Here is a 22,305-nt window from a genome sequence, read left to right as displayed (position 1 = left end):
TTAATTATGAGTACGTGTATGCCCTTTTAGATGCAACGTTTACTCTGCTCACCTCACGTAATAGTGATGACTGATTGGTTCACTTTATAAATCATCCAATTGATATTTATGGCATGAATCCACCAGAAGGGCTATATGACATCATAATGATGATGTGGAGTGATGATGAGTCATGGGACGTCAATGTGATGTGGCAGGTGAGCTAACAGGAGGACAAGGACAGGTGAAGCCTGACACACTGATGCTGATAGCTCCTGTCACTCAAACCAGCCTCTGATGACACCATAGTGTTGTACTGCCTTGATTTCGACTTACTGTCAATCTTGCTTACATTACTCTGCTATCAAGATCGTGAGTCACCACAAGCAAAAATAAAATCTTATACTGTATAGCTACTCTGGAAGTTGGGCACAATGCTTGATGTGAGCAGATCCAATATATCTGAGGTGATTTTGTGTTTCCATGAACCAGTGGCATGTGTGTTGCTCTGCTAAAAGAAGATATTGGAAATGCTTCATAATATATTGAAGTAGTAGACAGAAAACCAGTCTGTGTGGGATTCGTATCTTGTTGACATGGCATTAACCATGGATAATGGAGGCATTTCCTCTCTAATAAGTCAGAGGTCAGGGAATTGCTAATAAAAGAAAAGGAGTCCACAAAGTTCAATGTCTATTTCCTATTGAGTTTAGGACCATATCTCTCCATCTCCATAGTTTTGGGTTGCATGAGTCCAATTTATTAGTGTTCCTTCAGGCAAGACAGAGACCACTAACATACAATGTCTGGGAGACAGTAGGGAGATTAAAAAGTGTTCCATGTATATACAGTATGATGCTGTTTTAACAGCAGGGTTGAGAAGGACATAGTTCAGCGCAACACCAAACCCCATACAATGACAAACCAAGCCTTGACTTGCTGGGAATGTTGTAACCGTAGGCCCTAATTGTAGAGTGCTGACGTGGACAGCAGTTTTGTTATGAACCTCTCTCCTCTGCTCTACTTTAGAACTTCTCTCCCCTGCTGCTTGAGGCCCTAGAAAAGATGACGTTGTTCTTCAAGATTATCAGATGGCCATGGCCCGCCTTGGAGGGAAAAAACATAATCATATGCCTCTCAACAGGAAGTGGTAAAACCAGAGTTGCCGTTTATATTACCAGTGAGGGCCGATTAGTGAAGTTATTGTCCTGGTTAAGAAGGTTTTAACTCTAGTTTTCCATAAAATGTCTTACGCAAACAATCTGTGTCTGTATGCGTGTGTATTGTAGCACATCTATATGGATCACAAATACCTGCTAGCTCAGTATAGTACTGGGCAGGACACAATTTGTGTCTCTCTACTCTCCACAGATTCTATGTTAAAAGTATAAAATACACCATTACAACATTTCAGCTTGGCACAGACTTTCTATATCTGAAAAACCCTTGTCATATGACATCTAGCGGGTTTCACATGGATGATAAAACCTATTTTCTTCTCTATAGAAAGTGTTGGGTATAAATGATGCACATCCCAAAATAAATCCCAATCCATGTGACCAATTTGAGAAATATCATTCAATAAAACCCACCATATGATATGCATCTTCATTAAAGTAGAGATTGAAATAAATTACTTTCCTAGTGCTGTTTTTGCGAGGAAAGGGAGTGTTTTCCCATCAGAGTACCTCCACAAACTGAAAACCAATAAACCTACTTGAAACCCTCCCTCAAACATAGTGAACCACTTTTGTGTCACCAGTCTAGTCTATTGATTAACTCTGTTGATAAATAGTAGAATTTTCAAACACAACAGTGAGAAATCCAGTATATCATTGTTTTTAGAGGCAGACCCTCACATCTTTAGTCTTTTTAATAATGTGTTCTCCTTCAGGTGCCCCTGGTGGAGCAGCACTACTTCACAGAGTTCTGGAAGTTCCTGAAACACAAATACAATGTGGAGAGGGTCAGTGGGGACTCCCAGCTCAAAATCTCCTTCATAGAGATTGACCAGAAAAATTATATCATCATCTGTACGGCCCAGATTCTGGAGAACTACTTGAAAAGGCCTCACAGTGGAGACGGGATTCAACTTTCAGGTTTGACATTTCTTGATTACTACAATGTGAGTGATGATGGTAGTAATGGTAAATAACAAATCTACAGGTAGCTGTTCACGTTCATGGAAATCGTTGACCTGTGTTTTATCTCAGCCAATTCTTTAACTTACCCCAATGTCAGTTTGCTGCCCACAGCTGTGGAAGTTACTTGGGATTTGAATTGGAATCGAAAGTAAACAGGAGTGTGTTTCCTCTGAGAATTCATCTGACAGGTTTTTGTCAGTCAGTTGCGTCTGGCTCTCCTGCTTGCTCTTGCTGGCACTCGCCAGTCCAAGGTGGAATATCCCTCAGTGTAACATATGCTGTTTGTTGAAACGCCTGAGAGGGTTCAATTTTTTCTCCCTACTTTCCAGGCCACACGTCTGTTCAAGCCATCAGTGTGTGCCTTATCAAATTCACAAGAGAGCCTCTGTCACTGCATCAGACTGAATGTTCTACTCCAGACTCCTATGCCCCTCTGGGGAAGTGATTTGTAGCACTCCTGTTTAAAATTGTGTTTGTGAATGTTCATACCTCATCACACATCTCTCGTTGCTGTGAAATGCACATTTAAACCCCCTTCTGATAAATGGCCTCTAGCGCCACAGCAGTCATGCAGTGTGGTTGAAACTGCATCGTAGACTTCCTAGAAAAGTGGTGGTTAGTGTGGGAGTACCTCAGACACAGAGGCAGGGAGGAAGACTGAAATTTGTGGGTGTCAATAAGCCACTTGTATATTTACAGCACTAGCATTATGGGAGAGAAAACAAAGGAGAGGTTGAATACCGGTAGTAAAGCTAAAGCAAACTCTTGTTCCTAGGAAGCCTACAGCAATGTAACCAGACCCACGGTACAATGTAATGGGAAAATCAGACTTTAGAGGAGACAAAGTGATGAGCAGACCAAGCTGGCCTCAGCAGATGCTTTTCTACAATCTATGAGGGTCAGGCGGTTTTAGACTGTTGAATGAGTAATAGCAAGGATGTTTATGATTTGAAATGTACACCAGCTGTGACCTGCAGTGTATCCATTATATGACACATGTTCTTATGTTAAACCAATACGTTTCATTGTCTTTTGTTGACTTGATTGTTGACCTGTGCTTTGCTCCGTATTTCTGTTGTGTAGATTTGTCACTGATTGCCATCACACACAGAAGGGAGGAGTCTACACCATTAGAAAAAAGGGTTCCAAAAGGGTTCTTTGCAGAGGGATAGGGTTCTACCAAGAACCGTTTTGATCTGAAGAACACCTTTTTGGAAGACAAAGGTTATTTGTAAGGCAAAGTGTTCTACTAGAACCTTTAACTTCATAAGAACTGTTGTTGGAAGAAAGGGTTCTTTCATGATTTTTTGGAAGGCAAGAGGGCTTCTTTAGAAGGCAAGAAGGATTCTATATAGAACCATATATATTTCCCAGCATGCTCTATTGCAGGGTAATTTTCTAATTGTTTGTTTTAATATCTGTGTTTTTGAATTGATTTATTCATCTCATGCCACACAAAGATAAATAACATACATTTTTCTAAACTAATCCACTCTGTTAGTAGTTGGACTTATTGCACCCGTTACTGAGATGGTTGTTCCAGTTTAGATAATTGGCGTAGTCTCAGTGTTCAATCATCCCTACCCTTGCAGTCATTCTGAATGCAGGTTGTGGGTGATAAAATATTCCACTTGTTGGATATCCTAACTCTGGCTTGATTCCTATATGAATTAAACATCACTTTGCAAGCCAACATAATGTGACTTTCAGGCCTGATGTGGCCTGTAAACCAGGAGTTTCCTAACACCGCTGTCTTAGGGTAAAACTTGACCGTCAAAGAAAGGTCTTATGATATACAGTGCCTTCAGAAAGTATTCACACTACTTGACTTTTATCACATTTTGCTGTATTACAGGCTGAATTTAAAACAGATTACATTGAGAATGTTGGTCACTGGCCTACACACAATGCCCCATAATGTCAAAGTGGAATTAGGTTTTTAGACATTTTTACAAATTAATTAAAAACGAAAAGCTGAAATGTCTTCAGTCAATACGTATTTGTTGTTATGGCAAGACTAAATATATTCAATAGTAAAAATGTTCTTAACAAGTCACATAATATGTTGCTCACTCTGTGTGCAATAATAGTGTATAACATAATTTTGTTAATGAGTACTTCATCTCTGTACCCCATACATACAATTATCTGTAAGGTTTTCCAATGCCTTGCAAAGAAGGGCACCTATTGGTAGATGGGTAAAAATAATAAAAAGCAGACACTGAATATCTCTTTGAGCATGGTGAAGTAATTAATTAGTGTATCAATGGTGTATCAATACACCCAGTCACTACAGAGATACAGGCGTCCTTCCTAACTCAGTTGCCGGAGAGGAAGGAAACCGATCAGGGGATTTCATCATGACGCCAATGGTGACTTTAAAACAGTTACAGAGTTGAATGGTTGTGAAAAACTAAGGATGGATCAGCAAATTTAAAGTTACTCCACAATACTAACCGAAATGACAGAGTGAAAATAAAGAAGCCTGTACATAATCCTAAACATTCATCCTGTTTGCAATAAGGCACTAAAGTACAAAAATATGGCAAAGAAATTAACTTTATGTCCTGAATACAAAGCTTGATGTTTGGGGCAAATCCAACACATCACTCTGTCACGCTGTATAATGATAGGAGACAGGCACAGGAATACATGATAGGGTTTTTTATTTCTCCACCCAAAATAAAGTAAGTCATGACAATGACGTGGACAAAGCCCAAAACAAACACGTGTATATACTTATTGTGGGAAGCTTGTGGAAGGCTACCTGAAACATTTGACCCAAGTTAAACAATTTAAAGGCAATGCTACCAAATACTAATTGAGTGTATGTAAACTTCTGACCCACTGGGAATGTGATGAAAGAAATAAAAGCTGAAATAAATCATTCTCTCTACTGTTATTCTGACATTTCACATTCTTAAAATAAAGTGGTGATCCTAACTGACAGGGAATTTTTACTAGGATTAAATGTCAGGAATTGTTTAAAACTGAGTTTAAATGTATATGGGTAAGGTGTATGTAAACTTTCAACTTCAACTGTAAATAACACAGGGATGCAACCCAAACAAAAGAGCGAGGTGTAAACCTCTAAATACTACACAGGACGAAACCCGTAATAATTAGTGCACAATAACACGTAGTACGAAAGCCAATACAATAGAGCTCAGGTACTCACAAGACCAACGGATATGGGGACAATAATCGACAAGTACAATGGGGAACAGAGGGCACAAGTATACACATACTAATCACGGGGAATGGGAACCAGGTGTGCGTAATGAGACAAGACAGTCCGGGGTTGGTGGTAATGATTCCAATACAGTGATGCCTAGGCTGGTGACGTAGACCTCCGGAGCTGGTGAACGGAATGAGCAGCAGTACGGGGGGCATCCGTGACAGTACCCACCCCCTGACGCGCTGCACCAGCAGCGGGACGAAACCGGCCTTGGGGACGACCACAGGGACACGGTGCGGGTTGGTCAGGGCGCTGACGGTGAAAATCCCTGGTCAGAGAAGTGTCCAGGATGTCCACCGCAGGAACACAGCACCACTCCTCTGGGCCATACCCCTCCCAGTCAATGAGGTACTTGAGACGCCCTGCCCGACGCCTCTAATCCAGGACTTCACGGACCGAGTACCCCGGACCTGCCTCGATGTCCAGAGGAGGAGGCAGGACATCACTGGGTCCAGCCTCAGCGAGGGGACCAGGCACAACTGGCCTGAGGAGAGACACATGAAAAGTTGGGTTAATGCGGTAATCAGCAGGGATTTTCAAACGGTACATTTCCTCATTAACCTTCCTCAGGACCTCAACTTCATCGGGGTAGGGGGCAGTATTTTCACGTCTGGATGAAAAGCGTACCAAGAGTAAACTGCCTGCTACTCAGGCCCAAAAGCCAGAATATGCATATTATTAGTAGATTTGGATAGAAAACACTCTGAAGTTTCTAAAACTGTTTGAATAATGCCTGTGAGTATAACAGAACTCATATGGCAGGCAAAAACCTGAGAGAAAAATACAACCCGGAAGTGTGGAAATATGAGGTTTGTTGTTTTTCAAGTGATTGCCTATCCAATATACAGTGTCTATGGGGTCATATTGCACTTCCTAGGGCTTCCACTAGATGTCAACAGTCTTTAGAGCGTTGTTTCAGGCTTTTACTGTGAATGGGGAGCGAATAAGAGCTGTTTGTATCAGGTGTCTGGCAGTAGACCATTAGTTTAGTCACGCGCAAGCTCAGTTCTCTTTCCTTTATGAAGACAAAGGAATTGTCCGGTTGGAATATTTTTGAAGATTTATGATAAAAACATCCTAAAGATTGATTCTACACATCGTTTGACATGTTTCTACAAACTGTAATAGAACTTTTTTACTTTTCGTCTGGACTTTAGTGCGCGCGCCTTCTGCATTTGGAATAGTGAACCTAACTCACAAACAAAATGGAGGTATTTGGACATAAAGATTAGCTTTATCGAACAAAACGAACATTTATTGTGGAACTGGGATTCCTGGGAGTGCATTCCGATGAAGATCATCAAAGGTAAGTGAATATTTATAATGATATTTCTGACTTCTGTTGACTCCACAACATGGCGGGTATCTGTATGGCTTGTTTTGGTGACTGAGCGCTGTACTCAGATTATTGCAAGGTATGCTTTCACCGTAAAGCTTTTTTGAAATCTGACACAGCAGTTGCATTTAAGGAGAGGTTTATCTTTAATTCTATGCATAACAGTTGTATATTTTATCAACGTTTATGATGAGTATTTCTGTAAATTGATGTGCTCATTCACAGTGGTTTTGTAGGCAAAACATTTCTGAACATTACACACCGATGTAAAATGGGGGTTTTGGATATAAATATGAACTTTATCGAGCAAAACATACATGCATTGTGTAACATGAAGTCCTATGAGTGCCATCTGATGAAGATCATCAAAGGTTAGTGATTAGTTTTAGCTGTATTTCTGGTTTTTGTGATGCCTCTCCTTGCTTGGAAAATGGCAGTGTGGTTTTTCTTGTCTAGGTGCTGTCCTAACATAATTTAATGGTATGCTTTCACCGTAAAGCCTTTTTGAAATTGGACACTGTGGTTGGATTAACGAGAAGTTTATCTTTAAAATGGTGTATAATACTTGTATGTGTGAAAAATTTTAATTATGCGATTTTTGTTGTTTTGAATTTGCCGCTCTGCTATTTCACTGGCTGTTGGCTAGCGTCCCACATACCTTAGAGAGGTTAAATGACCCCACAAACCGGGGGCTCAGCTTCCGGCAGGGACGGCGGATGGGCAGGTTCCGGGTGCAGAGCCAGACCCAGTCGCCTGGAGGGAAAACAGGCACCTCACTGCAGTGGCGGTCAGCCTGTTCCTTGTGCTGACGCACAGCTCACTGGAGACGAGTGTGCGCAGCATTCCAGGTTTCATCAGCATGCCAAAACCACTCGTCCACCGCAGGAGCCTCGGTCTGGCTCGGATTCCAAGGTACTAGGGCCGGCTGATACCCCAACACGCACTGGAAAGGAGTAAGGTTAGTGGAGGAGTGGCGGAGGGAATTCTGCACATACTTAGTCCAAGGTACAAAATCTGCCCACTCCCCCGGCCGTTCCTGACACTAACACCTCAGCAACCTGCCCACTTTCTGATTGACCCTCTCCACCTGCCCATTAGCTTGAGGACGGTACCCGGATGTGAGACCACCAGGCGTTCCATGAGCGCTTTCCATACGTGTGAGGTGAACTGAGGGCCATGGTCTGACACAATGTCCTCCGGGATCCCATAGTGCAGGAAGATGTGTGTAAAAAGAGCCTCCACAGTTTGCATGACGGGAGCCCAGGCAGAGGAAGGAGGCGACAAGCTTTGGAAAACCGGTCCACAACGATGAGAATGGTGGTGTTCCCATGGGAGGAGGGAAGGTCAGTGACAAAGTCCCCCGAGAGGTGAGACCAGGATCATTGTGGAACCGGCAGGGGAAGGAGCTTTCCATAAGGGAGGTGTCCGGGTGTCTTTGACTGGGCACAGATGGAACAGGAAGAGACATATACCCGGGAGTACCTAGCCAAGGTGGGTCACCAGTACTTCTCAGTCAGGCAGGCGATGGTACGGCTTATCCCAGGATGACCCGACACAGGTCCGTGTGTGCCCAAGTAAGGAGGTGGTCCCACACACCCGTGGGCACGTAGGCGCAGTTCTTCGGGCACTGTGCAGGTGCGGGTTCCATACGCAGGGCCTGCCGTATGTCAGCGTCCACGTCCCACACCACTGGCACGATGATACGGGACGGAGGGATGATGGGGGTCTCCTCTCCCTGCCTCTCCTCTGTATCATTCACGTTCTTCGAACCTGGCCTATAGGAAAGCGTGAATTGGAACCTGGCAAAGAATAGAGCCCACCTGGCCTGTTTCGGGTTTAGCCTCTTCGCTGCCCTGATGTACTCCAGGTTGCGGTGGTCCGTCCACACCAGGAAAGGGTGTTTGGACCCCTCCAGCCAGTGCCTCCACGCCTTCAGAGCCTTCTTTACCGCCAAGAGTTCCCGGTCCCCTACGTCGTAGTTCCTCTAGGCAGGGCTCAGCTTCTTGGAGTAGAAGATGCAGGGCCGCAGCTTTGGAGGGGTACCGGTGTGCTGGGACAGCACTGCCCCGACTCCTACTTTGGTGGCATCCACCTCAACGATGAAGGGGAGTGAGGGGTCGGGATGTGCCAGCAAGAGAGCAGTGGTGAAGCGTGCCTTCAGTGTCTCGAACACCCTCTCCGCCTCCGCCGTCCAACGAAGCCGCTAGGGACCTCCTCTCAGCAGGGAGGTAAAAGGCACGACCACCGTGCTGAAGCCCTGGATGAACCTCTGTAAATAGTAGGCAAACCCCAGGAATCGCTGGACTGCTTTCACGGAGTTGGGGATGGGACATGACCTGACTGTGCTTACGTGTTGCTCCTCCATCTCCACTCCCTCCGTGGATATGAGGTAGCCCAAAAAGGACACGGACTGCTGGAAAAACAAACATTTCTCTTGTTTAACCCCTGTGCGGCCTCCGTCCCGTATGCGGGACGGACATCCAGCGAAAAATCATATCGCCATTAGCATAACAACATTTAAAAAAAAAAAATGTAATAAAAAAAATTCTAATTATATCGTTTTATAGATACACCTCTCCTGAATCGAACCACGTTGTCCGATTTCAAAAAGGCTTTACAGCAAAAGCAAAACATTAGATTATGTTAGAGGAGTATATCGTAAAAGTAGCCACATAGCCATTTTCCGACCAACCACATGCATCACAAATAACCAAAAAACAGCTAAATGCAGCACTAACCTTTGACAATCTTCATCAGATGACACACCTAGGACATCATGTTACACAATACATGCATTCTTTTGTTCGATAAAGTTCATATTTATATATAAAAACAGCATTTTACATCGGTGCGTAACGTTGACTAACTATTTTCCCTCAAATGCATCCGATGAAACAGAGCTACAATTTACTAAATTACTATTCGAAAACATTTTAAAAATTTAATATTGTCATTCTAAGATTTATAGATGAATATCTCTTGAAAGCACCTGTAATACCAGATTTAAAATTAACTTTACTGGGTAATCATACTTTGCGATGAAAGGGGATGCGATACTCTGAAAAATAGGCTAACGTTACATGTCAGCGCCATCTTGGAACAATCGCATATCACATCTAGTCTTGTATACTATTGTCAATAATCCCTTACCTTTGGTTGTCTTCATCAGAAAGCACTTCCAGGATTCCCAGGTCCACAACAAATGTATTTTCGTTCGAAAAAGTTCATCCATTATGTTCCATTAGCTTGTTCTTGTTAGCGCGTCTGAAGGCTGATCCAAATCCTCCGTCGGCCATGGGACAGCCATTTCGACAAAAAGCATTTTTTTTCCATTTAGGTTCGTTCAAACATGTCAAACGTTGTATAACATAAATCTTCAGGGCCTGTTTCAACAAGAGAGCCAATAAGATTCGAGGGGGACGATTGCATTGTGTTTCAAAACGTTTCGAAAGGGGAGGGTAACCAGGGGCGCCGGCGTCATAATGGTGATGGCCCTCTCCGTGTGACCACGTTCCACAGCGTCTCATTCATTCAATTTTAACAGTAGAAGGCTCAAACCAATTTGTGAAGACTGGGGACATCTAGTGGAAGCAATAGGAAGTGCTCAATGAACCATAGCTCACGGTGTGATTAATAGGCAACGTGATGAAGTTGAGTTTGCAATTCAGAATTCCACTTCCTGTTTCCATCTCTCTCGGAGTTTTGACTGCCATATGAGTTCTGTTATACTCACAGACACCATTCAAACAGTTTTAGAAACTTTAGGGTGTTTTCTATCCACAAGGATTAATTATATGCATATCCTAGCTTCTGAGTTTGAGTAGGAGGCCGTTTAAAATGGGCACAAATTTTTTTCAAAAATCGCTTTAGCGCCCCCTATCCTAGGGGAACGCCAAGAGGTTAACATATAGATCATGCTCTAACAGTCTTCCCAGCGCAGACCTGACTAACGAGACATGCTGGGCGCGGCCAGCAGAATAGGCCAAAATGTGGTCTATATAAACCACTATGCCCCATCGCAGCATGTCCCGAAACACTTTGTTAATAAAGGCCTGGAAGACTGAAGGAGCATTAGACAGGCCAAAGAGCATTACTCCTCGCCTATTAGAAGATAGAGGGCAGGTCGGGGAGAAATGACTCCTTTCTCCACAATAGGAGCAGAGGCCCAGATTACTCCTTCTCCTACGCTCTGCCTCGGGAAAACGTGAGGAGCCCACCTCCATCGGCTCTGGCCACGGAGCAGGTGTAGCCATGGGCTCCGGATTCCGGGTAGGTCTTCGTCGGAATCGCAGGAGGTTGTCCAACCGGATCGCCATCCTGATGAGCTGGTCGAGTGACAGGTTGTCATCACGGAAGGCTAACTTCATCTGTACCTCCTCCCGCAGTTCGTTGCGGAACACGATGACCAGAGCTGACTGGTCCCATCCGGTGGAAACCGCGATGATTCGGAACTCCAGGGGTGGTCCTAGATCCCTGGCGTAGTTGGAGTAGGCACTCAACGCCCTCTCGGCCCTCCACAGGATGATCAAACACTGAGAGGAAGAGGAAGGTGAAGCGCTCGTACGACTCGACCTTGGGTCCGCCCGTTTCCCAGACCGCGACACACCAGTCCAGGGCCCATCCGGTCAGTGCCGAGATGACGGTGGCAACCCTGTCTCTCCCAGAGACAGCCTCGGCGTAGCAAGCGAGGTACAAGTCACATGGCATAAGGAATCACTTGCATCTCGCTGGCACGCCGTCAAAGAGCTCCAGGAAGGACAGGGGTATTCCGCGGACCGGCTCAGATGGGACGGAGGCAGGTACTGGTGGTGTGGGGTCTGGTGCCAGAACCGGTGCTGGAGACCGGAGGGACTGCACATTCCACTCCAAATGCTGGATGGTTGCCAGCAAGCTCTCCATGGCATTGCCGGGTCTGGAGAGACAGTCCTCGTGGTGCTGGACTGTCTCTACGATGGTCACCAGCTCGGCCTTTTGCGTTGTCTCCATTTAGATGGGTCGATTATTCTGTCACACTGTATAATGACAGGAGACGGGCGCAGGAATACGTAATAGGGAGTTTTATTTCTCCAACCAAAATAAAGTACATCATGAAAACGACGGGGACGAAGCCCAAAACAAACACGTATATATACAGTTGAAGTCAGAAGTTTACATACACCTTGGCCAAGAACATTTAAACTCAGTTTTTCACAATTCCTGACATTTAATCCTAGTAAAAATCCTCTGTCTTAGGTCAGTTAGGATCACCACTTTATTTTAAGAATGTGAAATGTCAGAATAATAGTAGAGAGAATGATTTATTTCAGCTTTTACTTCTTTCATCACATTCCCAGTGGGTCAGAAGTTTACATACACTCAATTAGTATTTGGTAGCATTGCCTTTAAATTGTTTAACTTGGGTCAAATATTTGGGGCAGCCTTCTACAAGCTTCCCACAATAAGTTGGGTGAATTTTGGCCCATTCCTCCTGACAGAGCTGGTGTAACTGAGTCAGGTTTGTAGGCCTCCTTGCTCGCACACGCTTTTACAGTTTTTAAAATCTTCTATAGGATTGAGGCCATGGCCGTGTGCTGGCCACTCCAATACCTTGACTTTGTTGTCCTTAACCTGTCTGGGAACCTGGGACGTTTGCGTCCCACCCTAGTCAACAACCAGTGGAATCGCGTTGCGCGAAATACAAATACCTCATAAATGCTGTAACTTCAATTTCTCAAACTTATGACTATTTTACACCATTTTATAGATACACCTCTCCTGAATCGAACCACGTTGTCCGATTTCAAAAAGGCTTTACAGCAAAAGCAAAACATTAGATTATGTTAGGAGAGTAACCTGCCAAAAATAATCCAAAATAATCACACTGCCATTTTCAAAGCAACTAGCATGCATCACAAATACCCCAAAACAGCTAATCTTCATTAGATGACACTCCTAGGACATCATGTTACACAATTCATGCATTTTTTGTTCGATAAAGTTCATATTTATATATAAAAACAGCATTTTACATCAACGCGTGATGTTCATAAAATATTTTCCCTCAAATGCTTTCGGTGGATCAGCGCTACAATTTACAAAATTACTATTCGAAAACATTGTTAAAATTTAATATTGTCATTCAAAGAATTAGAGATTAACATCTCGTGAATGCAACCGCATTGCCAGATTTAAAAAGAACTTTACTGGGAAATCACACTTTGCAATAAATGAGGTGCTATGCTCAGAAAAATAGGCTAGGCGATACAGGTTAGCGCCATCTTGGAACCATCTAAAATCAAATATACTATTGTAAATATTCCCTTACCTTTGATTATCTTCATCAGAAGGCACTTCCAGGAATCCCAGGTCCACAACAAATGTAGTTTTGTTCGAAAAAGTTAATAATTTATGTCCCAATAGCTCCTTCTTGTTAGCGCGTTCCGAAGGGTTCTCATAATGTACGAGGCACGCGGGACTTCGTCACGAATGTGCAAAAAATATATATTTACGTTCGTTCAAACATGTCAAACGTTGTATAACATAAATCTTTAGGGCCTTTTTCAATCAGAGCTTCAATAATATTCAAGGCGGACGATTGCATTGTCTTACTAAACGTTTCGGAATGAAAGGGTACCCACGGGCGCCCGCGTCATAGTAGTAATGGCCCTCCCCCTATGACCAACTTTCCATGCCTCTCATTCGGTCAGTTTTTACCGGAGAAGACTCAAACCACTTTGTAAAGACTGTTGACATCTAGTGGAAGCCATAGGAAGTGCTAAATGAATCCTAACTCACGGTGTGTTTCATCGGCAAAGTGTTGAAGGTGATTCAACAAATCAGATTTCCACTTCCTGCATGGAATCATCTCAGGTTTTTGCCTGCCATATGAGTTCTGTTATCCTGTTAGGGCTAGGGGGCAGTATTGACACGGCTGGATAAAAAACGTACCCGATTTAATCTGGTTACTACTCCTGCCCAGTAACTAGAATATGCATATAATTAATGGCTTTGGATAGAAAACACTCCAAAGTTTCTAAAACTGTTTGAATGGTGTCTGTGAGTATAACAGAACTCAAATGGCAGGTCAAAACCTGAGAAGATTCTGTACAGGAAGTACCCTGTCTGACCATTTCTTGGCCTTCTTTGCCATCTCTATCCAAAACAAAGGATCTCTGCTGTTACGTGACACTTCCTACGGCTCACATGGGCTCTCAGAAGGCGGCAAAAAGCTGAATCGTGGCTTTGCAGGCTCTGGCTGAAAAAAAGTAGCGCGTTTGGGTAGTGGCTGGTTACAGTACTGTGAGACTCAGGCGCGTGCCCGCGTCGACCGAATGCTTTATTTTCTTTCCTCTGTTTACCTAAACGTAGATTCCCGGTCGGAATATTATCGCTTTTTTACGAGAAAAATGGCATAAAAATGTATTTTAAACAGCGGTTGACATGCTTCGAAGTACGGTAATGGAATATTTAGAATTTTTTGGTCACGAATTGCGCCATGCTCGTGACCCTTATTTACACTTCGGATAGTGTCTGGAACGCACGAACAAAACGCCGCTATTTGGATATAACGATGGATTATTTTGGACCAAACCAACATTTGTTATTGAAGTAGCAGTCCTGGGAGTGCATTCTGACGAAGACAACAAAGGTAATCAAACTTTTGTAATAGTAAATCGGAGTTTGGTCAGGGCTAAACTTGGTGGGTGTCTAAATGGCTAGCCGTGATGGCTGAGCTATCTACTGAGAATATTGCAAAATGTGCTTTTACCAAAAAGCTATTTTAAAATCAGACACCTCGATTGCACAAAGGAGTTCTGTATCTATAATTCTTAAAATAATTATGTTTTTTGTGAACGTTTATCGTGAGTAATTTAGTAAATTCACCGGAGGTTTGCGGGGGGTATGCTAGTTCTGAACGTCACATGCTAATGTAAAAAGCTGGTTTTTGATATAAATATGAACTTGATTGAACAAAACATGCATGTATTGTATAACATAATGTCCTAGGTGTGTCATCTGATGAAGATCATCAAAGGTTAGTGCTGCATTTAGCTGTCTTCTGGGTTTTTGTGACATTACATGCTAGCTTGAAAAATGGGTGTCTGATTATTTCTGGCTGGGTACTCTGCTGACATAATCTAATGTTTTGCTTTCGTTGTAAAGCCTTTTTGAAATCGGACAGTGTGGTTAGATTAACGAGAGTCTTGTCTTTAAAATGCTGTAAAATAGTCATATGTTTGAGAAATTGAAGTAATAGCATTTCTAAGGTATTTGAAAATCGCGCCACGGCTTTCAACTGGCTGTTGCGTAGGTGGGACGCCTAGCCCAGAGAGGTTAAACTCACAGACACCATTCAAACAGTTTTAGAAACTTTAGAGTGTTTTCTATCCAAATCTACTAATAATATTTTCTAGTTACTGTGCAGGAGTAGTAACCAGATTAAATCGTGTACGTTTTTTATCCGGCCGTGCAAATACTGCCCCCTAGCCCCAACAGGTTTTAAGCCACTTTGCCACAACTTTGGAAGTATGCTTGGGGTCATTGTCCATTTGAAAGACCCATTTGCAACCAAGCTTTAACTTCCTGACTGATGTCTTGAGATGTTGCTTCAATATATCCACATAATTTTCCTCCCTCATGATGCCATCTATTTTGTGAAGTGCACCAGTCCCTCCTGCAGCAAAGCACCCCCACAACATGATGCTGCCACCCCCTTGCTTCACAGTTGGGATGGTGTTCTTCGGCCTGCAAGCATCCCCCTTTTTCCTCCAAACATAACGATGGTCATTATGACCAAACAGTTCTATTTTTGTTTCATCAGACCAGAGGACATTTCTCCAAAAAGTATGATCTTTGTCCCCATGTGCAGTTGTAAACCTGGATTTTTTTTGTCTGGATTTTTTATGGTGGTCTTGGAGAAGTGGCTTCTTCCTTGCTGAGTGGCCTTTCAGGTTATGCCGATATAGAACTCGTTTTACTGTGTATATAGATACTTTTGTACCTGTTTCCTCCAGCATCTTCACAAGGTCCTTTGCTGTTGTTCTGGGATTGATTTGCACTTTTCGCACCAAAGTACCTATCATCTCTAGGAGACAGAACGCGCCGCCTTCCTGAGCGGTATGACGGCTGCGTGGTCCTTTGGTGTTTATACTTGCGTACTATTGTTTGTACAGATGAACATGGTACTCAAATGATGTCAATTAGCCTATCCGATGCTTCTAAAGCCATAACATCATTTCCTGGAATTTTCCAAGCTGTTTAAAGGCACAGTCAACTTAGTGTATGTAAACTTCTGACCCACTGGAGTTGTGACACAGCAAATTATAAGTGAACTAATCTGTCTGTTAAAACCTCTCTGGGGTATGTGGGACGCTAGCGTGACACACTATTCAACAGCCAGTGAAATAGCAGGGTGGCAAATTCAAAACAACAGAAATCACGTAATTCAAATTTCTCAAACATGCAACTATTAAATCCCATTTTAAAGATACACTTTTTGTTAATCCAACCACATTGTCCGATTTCAAAAAGGCTTTACGGCGAAAGAATAACATTAGATTATGTTAGGACAGCGCTGAGACAAGAAAAACCACACAGCCATTTTCCAAGCAAGGAGAGGCGTCACAAAAACCAGAAATACAGCTAAACTTAATCACTCACCTTTGACGATCTTCATCAGATGACACTCCCAGGACTCAACGTTACACAATACATTTATGTTTTGTTCGATAAACTTCATATTTATATAAAAAAAAAACATTTTACATTGGCGCGTGATGTTCAGAAAATGTTTTGTCTCCAAAACTGAATGAGCACATCAATTTACAAAAATACTCATCATAAACATTGATAAGATTTACAACAGTTATTGAAAGAATTATAGATACACTTCTCCCTAATGCAACCAGTGTGTCAGATTTCAAAATAGCTTTACGGCGAAAGCACATTGTTCAACATTCTGAGTACAGAGCTCAGCCATGAAAGCAAGCCATACAGTTACCCGCCAAGTTCTGGAGTCAACAAAACTCAGAAATAGTATTATAAATCTTCACTTACCTTTGATGATCTTTGTCGGAATGCACTCCCAGGACTCCCACTTCCACAAGAAATGTTCGTTTTGTTCGATAAACTCCATATTTATGTCCAAATTCCTCCGTTTTGTTCACACGTTCAGATCACTATTCCAAAGACAAAATGCGCGAGTGCAAAACCCCAGACGAAAAGTCAAAATGTTCCATTACCGTTCGTAGAAACATGTCAAACGATGTTTACAATCAATCCTTAGGGTCTTTTTAACATACATATTCGATAATATTCCAACTGGACAATAGCGTATTCATTACAGAGGAAAAAGAAGGAAAGGCGCGCCTGCGTGAATGCGCAGTAAACAACTCATTGGCCTCAGGCAGTCCACTTGTTGAGTCAGCTCTTATTCTCTCCCCAGTCACAGTAGAAGCATGAAACAACGTTCTAAAGACTGTTGACATCTAGTGGAAGCCTTAGGAAGTGAAAAATGAACCCTAAGTCACTGTATACTGTATAGGCAATCACTTGAAAAACAACAAACCTCATATTTCAGAGTGTTTTCTATCCAAATCTACTAATAACATGCACATCCTACCTTCTGAGCCTGAGTAGCAGGCAGTTTACTACGGGCACGCCTTTCATCTGGATGTCAAAATACTACCCCCTACCCTAGAGAAGTTAACAATTGTTGGAAAATGACTTGTGTCATGCACAATGTAGATGTCCTAACCGACTTGCCAAAACTATAGTTTGTTAACAAAAATTTGTGGAGTGTTTGAAAAATGAGTTTTAATGACTCCAAGCTAAGTGTATGTAAACTTCCGACTTCAACTGTATATAACACAAGGAGGTAACCCAACAAAAGCGTGATGTGTAAGCCTCTAAATGACTCTTCATGTTTTCAAGCATGGTGGTGGCTGTATCATGTTATGGGTATGCTTGTCATTGGCAAGGACAGGAGGTTTGTGGATAAAAATAAATGGAATAGAGCTAATCACTGGAAAAATCCTAGAGGAAAAGGTGGTTCAGATTGCTTTCCAAAAGACACTGGGAGAAAAATGAACCCTGAGTGGACTAGTTCCAGTTTAGACTTAAATCACCTTAAAAAATCGATGGCAAGACTTGAAAGTTCTGTCTAGCAATGATCAACAACCAACTTGACAAAGCTTGAAGAATTTTTTAAAGAATAATGTGGAAATATTGTACAATTCAGGTGTCCAAAGCTCTTAGAGATTTACGCAGAAAGACTCAAAGCTGTAATCACTGCCAAAGGTAATTCTAACATGCATTGCCTCAGGGAGCTGAATATTTATGGAATCAAGATATATACTGAAAGTGTTTTATTTTTCATAAATTCTAACATTTGCAAAAAACGTTTTTTTTCTCACTTTGACATTACAGAGTATTTTGTGTAGATCGTTGACAATTTAAAAAAATAATAATAATTTAATCCATTTTAATCCTACCTTGTAACACAGCAAAATGTGGAATAAATCAAGGGGTGTGAATACTTTCTGAAGGCAATGTATGTAATGTATTGCCATATATAATACAATTTTAAAGGCTAATAAGGCTGGTGGAACCATTAGTAGAGGGTTCTAGGACGATCCCTCCAAAGATGAAAGGGTTCTTGGAAGAACCCTTCATAGAGGGTTCTAGGAATAACCTTAAAATTATTGTTGTTATTGATAGAACCATTCATAGAGGGTCCTAGGTAGAACCCTTCATAGAGTGTTCTAGTTAGAACCATAGGGAGAACCATTCTAGGGAGAACCCTCTGCAAAGGGTTCTACCTAGCACCAAATAGGGTTCCCCAATGGGGACAAACCGAAGAACCCTATATGGTTCTACTTAGCACCTTTTTTCGAAGAGTGTACAACCACAGTATGATCCGTTACCTGAAGCAGAAGCACAAAAAAGCCACATTAAGGAAAGAGCAGAGGGATACAGTGGCCCTCCCACAGACCCTGGGCTTGGCCGTCTCGCCCGGCGTTGGGGGAGCCAATAAAATGGAGAAAGCCAAGGAGCACATTCTACAAGTAAATAACATGCTACATCTCTTTTTTTCTCCCTCTTTCTCTCTCTCTAGACACACATACCCTCATCATTCTCATTCTTGCCCTCCCTCTGTTCATTGAACAATTTCCTCCCTCCCAGTCAAGCACTTCCCTACCCTCCCTCAGTCCCTCCCTCATTCAGTTAGAACACTGCTCAGTGCAAACCCCTGCTCAGCCAAGCTGTTTCCAATGTTCCACATGGCCCCCGCACTCCAGGCAGCCATAAATCTTACCATGCCTCTCATACTTTCACCACACAGGAAAATGTTGGAAACAGCTTTTTATTTTAACTCTGTACAGGTCACACAGAACTGGTGATGAAAAAGTTGTTATTGATGTTTTATTTTCTCACTAATCTATGTGATTGATTTAACGGAACACTACTTTGGAAGTATTGAATTGCTAATCTTTATTACAGAGTTAGATGGTTTCTGATATATGTGAAACCTTGTCATATTAGTTTGGATGTTTTTGCTCATTCATTCAACTCATGTTTTGTCTTTTGTAGATCTGTGCAAACTTGGACTCATATAAAATTATAACGGTAAACCTTGGGGAAAACAAAAAAGAACAACACTAAAACATTGCCACTGCTGAACAGAGAAAATAGGTACTCTTGTTATTTCCAGTAGAGAGAGATAATGAATTAAGAGATGCATATACTGAAACCCTACCTGCGACGTAAGCACCCAGAGCAGTGGGTGATCTGGAAATAACAAAATTATGAGATAACACGTTTATTTTCATGTTGTACTCTACTTGAAGGCTACCGATAAGATTATTTTTCAACCATTTTTCATACCAAGTGTCATGACACCCTGTTATACCTCAAATGTACATTCCAAAGCAATTATCTATGTTTTCCTAGAGCTGCAAAAGAGGAGAATCAGAAGGTGAAAGTTTGTGCTGAGCATCTACGACAGTACAACGAGGCCCTGTACCTAAGCAAAACCATCCACATGTGTGATTCCTTCAGCTTCCTGGACAAATACTTTTACGAGGAGCTAAAGAAGAAAGTGACCCCTGAGGGCGAGGTGGCCATCATTAAGACTGACACAGAGAGATTCCTCTTCACACTTTTAAAGGTAGCATACTGTATATCTACTGTTTTTAGACTGTACTGTAGCCCTACATTGATGTCTGGGAGTTTAACTATTTTACATGGCTTTCTTCCAAATATACTTTCTTGCAGATAGCAAAGAAAAACTGCAGGAATTGGTTAAGCTTCCCCAGTATGAATATAATAGCCTCTCTAAGTTGAGAACCAAGATCCTGCAAGAGTTTACATTTAGAGAGAAGGCGAGGGGGATCATGTTCACCAAGAGCCATTGCAGTACCATTGCATTAGCTCAATTGGTTCAGGAGAACTCAAAGTTTGAGGAAGTCTAAGTAAAAGCTTGCAATGTGATTGGAGGAGGAGACCAGAGTAAAGTGAAACCAATGACTGCTGTGAGTGCACTGTTTCTAATTTTACAAAGGCTGGCTGCCAGCCAAGTCTGCTGTTTACTTAAAAAGATTATATGATCAAAACTACTTTGAAAACATTGAATGTGTGAAAATGTACTTAAATTGATGATTGTAGTATTACATCAAAGTGGTTCATCTTTGTTTGACTAATTAATGCATGATGTCACACATCTTGTGGTCTGTAAAGTTGTGTTTAGGTACATTGTATTCAATAATTTAGTATACAGTGTATTCGGAGAGTTTTCAGACCACTTGACTTTTTCCATATTTTGTAATGTTACAGGCTTATTTTGAAATTGATTATATTGTGTCTTCCCCTCATCAATCTACACACAATACCCCATAATGACAAAGAAAAAACTGAAATATCACATTTCCATAAGTATTCAGACCCTTTAGTTAATACTTTGTTAATGCACCTTTGGCAGCGATTACAGCCTCGAGTCTTGGCACACCTATATTTGGGGAGTATCTCCCATTTTTCTCTGCAGATCCTCTCAAGCTCTGTCAGGTTGGATGAGGAGCGTCGCTGCACAGTATTTCTTTTCATATATATATATTTAAAACAAACTGTTTTCGCTTTGTCATTATGGGGTATTGTGTGTAGATTGATGAGAAAATACAAATATTTCATACATTTTACAATGAGTCTGTAACGCAACAAAATGTGGAAAAAGTGAAGGGCTCTGAATACTCTCCGAATGCACTGTATTTTATTTTGCCCACATTTGTGTTTATCAGGCAGAACAAAGGGAAGTTTTGGAACACGGAGGTCAACTTGCTGATTGCAACAACAGTGGCTGAAGACGGTCTGGACATAGCAGCATGTAACTTTTTGATACGATAGCTTGTGACCAATGAGATCACTATGATTCTGGTCAGTGATTTAAAAGGTTAACTGGCTTTGCCAAAAACATGTTATTATTAGTCATCATCCACAGTGTCATTATTAACTAAGAATGATGAACTAAGATTCTCTATTGTCTGCTAACTCTTTGGTATGCGCCACATGAGATAAATAAATAGTATAATGTATTAGCAGTATAATGGTCTATAATGTATAATGTATAATGGTTAGCAGACAATGTATTCACGGTATAATGGTTAGCAGACAATGTATTCACTGTATAACTCAATCTGCATCATCATACTGTTAGCATGACTTCAAGCTCCCGTTGCCATGGTTTAATGAGAGCATGTTTACTGTTTTTATGTCTTAGGCCCGAGGCAGAGGCGAGGACAGTAGTTACACTTTAGTGGCGGGGGAGGGTTCTGGGGTCGCTGAAAGAGAGTGTCAGTGAGTACCATGAGAAGATAATGAGCAAAGCTACTGATGAAGTCAAGAAATGAGATCAAGCGGAATATGATAAAAGGATATGCCTCCACTCTCAAATCGTAACCTCCAGCTTGATATTAAATGAATTGTTTTCCTGCAATTGAGTAAAATCAGATTCCCGGCGAAAGAGAAATCAAAGAGAAAACACATCACTTACTGAGAGGCTAACGGACTACAAGACCGTTTCATAGCATGCAAACTGTGGACAGGTAGGCCTATTCCTTGTCCTACTTCTGTAAAGAGAGAAAGATGTTGGTGTTGACCTATAATAGACAACATTTGACGTTAAAGTCTGAAAGGAACTTGCTCATCTAGCAAATCAGGAGTATGTTTTGTTGCCTGAAGATTATGATCACTTGCCTGAAAATGTAAATGGACCTTTTTCGCTTCAGGAAAGTCATAGACTGACTGTAGAAAACTTTATGAACACATTCCTAATATTAAGTTGCACACCCTTTTGCCCTCAGACAGCCTCAATTTGTCGGGGCATGGACTCTACAAGGTGTCAAGCATTCAACAGGGATGCTTGCCAATGTTGACTCAAATGTTTCCCACAGTTGTGTCAAGTTGGCTGGATGTTCTTTGGGTGGTGGACCATTGTTGATACACACAAGAAAATGTTGAGTGTGAAATAAATCCAGCAGCGTTGCAGTTCTAGACACACTCAAACCGCTGTGCCTGGCACCTACTACCATACCCCATTTAAAGGCACTTAAATACTTATTTAACATGTCTCCTCCCCT

General features: G+C 42.0%; 1 pseudogene; it reads left to right on the top strand.

Annotated features, from left to right (window-relative positions):
• The first annotated feature begins 172 nt into the window (after positions 1-172).
• LOC123730555 (interferon-induced helicase C domain-containing protein 1-like) lies at positions 173-21,770 on the top strand (annotated as a pseudogene).
• The last annotated feature ends 535 nt before the right edge of the window (positions 21,771-22,305 follow it).

Source organism: Salmo salar, chromosome 25 (assembly GCF_965601325.2).
Source record: "Salmo salar chromosome 25, fSalSal1, whole genome shotgun sequence".
NCBI classification, from domain to species: domain Eukaryota; kingdom Metazoa; phylum Chordata; class Actinopteri; order Salmoniformes; family Salmonidae; genus Salmo; species Salmo salar.
Note: the sequence above shows the minus strand (reverse complement) of the source record. Positions and strands in the feature narration are given on the sequence as shown.